Here is a 3,040-nt window from a genome sequence, read left to right as displayed (position 1 = left end):
AAATTAGCAAACTTTTTCCCGTCAAAAGTGTTGCTTGAGATTTTATGAAGGCAGCCATTTTGAAATGAGCAGGAAACGCCCTTTACTGCCCCTAGTGGAATGATTATGAACTACAGGTAAAAAAAAATGCATCAAGTTACATAGATTTTATTTTATTTATTTATTTTCTTTAACTTTTCCTGTCCAACCGCTGAGCAAACAGACATATTGTGTTGGGCATATTTTACTGTAAACAGGGGGTTATGAATCGTCTGACACACAAGGAGTATATTTGTATAAACCCCTTTTTAAATTTAGGCCAAACTGTATTATTTTTGAATATTTTTAGTAGAGAGTGGGATTCTAGAGATGAGGGAACAGAAGAAAGAGGGAAAAGGGAAAAAGAGGGTTAAGGAAATTGTAGGATGATTACAGAAGACAACGAATTTCTGGAAGTTTATAATCATTACAGTGTGGATGTTGGTCTAATGGGGCACCACACACAAACTCAAATGTTACAAACATACTTGTTGGCTCCAAAAATCTTCACATAATGCCTTTGAAACATTTAGTAAATGCTGTTCCCTCAAAAACCTGCCAAGAAACAGCACGCCTATAACAGAACTAAACTATGGATGTTAATTGTGTCCTTTCTTCTGTCCTTTTTTTTTAATTAAAAAAATCAACTATAAACTTAATAGTATTTTACTATAATAATCTATAGAACCTAACACTGTCAGCTAATGACACAGTTATGTTTTACCCTGTTATAGTTGTTATATAAACTTAGGGTTGTAAAGATGTCCACATGATTGATTTGAATGATTGACTAGATTTGGGGAAAAAGTCACTTTTAAAAATTACATTTTCATAAATACCCATGTCAATATAGAGAGTACGTAGGAGAATAAGTTCCTTGGAAATTGATATACTACAATATATTGCTTTGTACTTATTTCATTGTTCACTTATACTTCCCCTTTTAGATCTAGTAAATAGAAATGTGGTGCAACAGTTGACTCTCATCTTCACACTACAAAGTATGCAGAAAGATAAGTACATACAATTGTTTTCCCATTATATAAATCATTTATTTTTGTAACTTCTGATCTTTGTAAAATGTTATAATATGCAACTTAAAAACAAGGTCATGTTCTTGTATTACAGATATTCAGAGACTGCTTACAAAAAGGTAAAATATCTTAAAATGAAGGGATTTAGGTTCAAAGCCATGGTTAAAAGAAACACCAGAAAAGCTTTGAGTCTGTTGTGTTCTTTTTTATACAAATTCGGAATACTAATAAATACTAATGCATGTAGAAGGAAACAATTATATCATGGTCTCAGCCTGAGGGGGATTTTAGATTATCAGATAGTCTGAGGAATTATGTACTAAATTATAATTTTATTATTTTATGTATATGAACCACTTCATAAAGTGTTTTCAGGGTGTAAAACACAACAGATTGCTTGTTAATATTAATTTAAAATCAATCCTTTACAATAGAGCAGTCTTAGAATTTCAATTTGACTTTTCTTTTCCTCATGACTTCTAAGTTACTTTATTTGTAATACCTGTTGAAGTAGAACATCAAATCTGAAGTGATAAATGTACTGCGGAGTTTTGACATTTAAATGAAGACCAAAATGGTTTAAGTGTGACAGAATGTAACATGGCCACAACAAGAGCAACAGGAGGACAAACCTTCAGCTTTAGTTTGTGTACTCCATAAGGATGAAAGTACAGACTTTCTATTTTGAAAAAAGGAAAAAACAGAAACCAAAGTAAATCTGAAGCCTTATGATATGTTCACGTGGAGTATATGCTACACATTCAAGAACATGCTGAATGTGGGTTCCTGAACACGTTTCTAGCATGTGTTCACACTGGGCTATCAACACCCAATACTAGCACGAACACCTACCGTTGGAAGAAGCTTGGAGCAAAATGTAGCAACACAAAACTCGTGATACTTGCTCCTGTCTTTTTCTTTCACAGCTCTATTCTGATACTTGATACGATAGAATTCTGGCCGGGCTTAAACCACAGTTATTAATTTCTCCTTCATGATCAATTAAAAGGGATGCCTTCCATACGTCACTACCAAGTCCCTGATTGGTCAAAGATCAACTGGTTTAACTTTCAGCGCACGTTCAATGGCAGCATGTTTTGGTGGTAGAGCCCAAAAACTGACGTAAGCTTTGTGTAGCGTAAAATAAAAAGTTTTGAATGTGGAAGCCCTAACAAGCATTCACATGTGTTTACATAGACTTTTCATTGGGAGTGTTTGTATCAAAATGCATTGTTGAGGATGGCATGTACTGACGCAAATACCAGTGTTCCCCCGCTTATTTGTGTTTCATTATTTGCGGTTTCACATATTTGCACTTTTTTTTTGTGGTTTGTCACAAAAATTCGGACAACAACTCGCCGGTATGAAACTTTTGGATCCGAAAGAGGTGCTGAGGTGTTCTCCGCTCCTATAGAGGGGTGCGGCTGTCTCCGGTCCCTAACCCCCACGAATAAGGGAGGGCGGGGATACTATACCTGGAAAAAGTATTTTATAATTACTACAGTTGTTATTCTGTAACAAGAAGAGAGACACATTTTGGCTCACACTCACTTATCAGACATACAACATACAAAAAGTCTTGCAACTTTGAGCAACTAACTTTTGGGTGGATGGTGTGTTCTAAAGCTACGTTCACACAAGCTTTAAGCAAGCGCTTCCAATAAAAAGTCGACGTTCACACATCAATACGTACGTTTTTAATTCCATTTGCTGGCTCTACGTACAAAACATGGTGCCAATGAATGGGTGTTAAAATCTAAGCCAGTTGACCAATCAAGGACTCAGATTTGTTAGCTACATATGTTAGCGTCCTTTTTAAAACATGGGAGTGCCAACCGTTTGAATATTTATTATGAAGGAGAAATCATTCATTGTGATTTGTGTCCGGCTGGAATTCTATGACACCAAGTTTTTCATATATCAGAATAGAGCTGTGAAAGTGTGGCCCCATCCTATATTAGAGATCTCATAGTTCCTTACCAACCAGT

The sequence above is a fragment of the Oryzias melastigma genome, linkage group LG6, assembly GCF_002922805.2.
Source record: "Oryzias melastigma strain HK-1 linkage group LG6, ASM292280v2, whole genome shotgun sequence".
Lineage (NCBI taxonomy): Eukaryota > Metazoa > Chordata > Actinopteri > Beloniformes > Adrianichthyidae > Oryzias > Oryzias melastigma.
The sequence above is the reverse complement of the archived record's forward strand: the minus strand, read 5'-3'. Positions refer to the sequence as shown.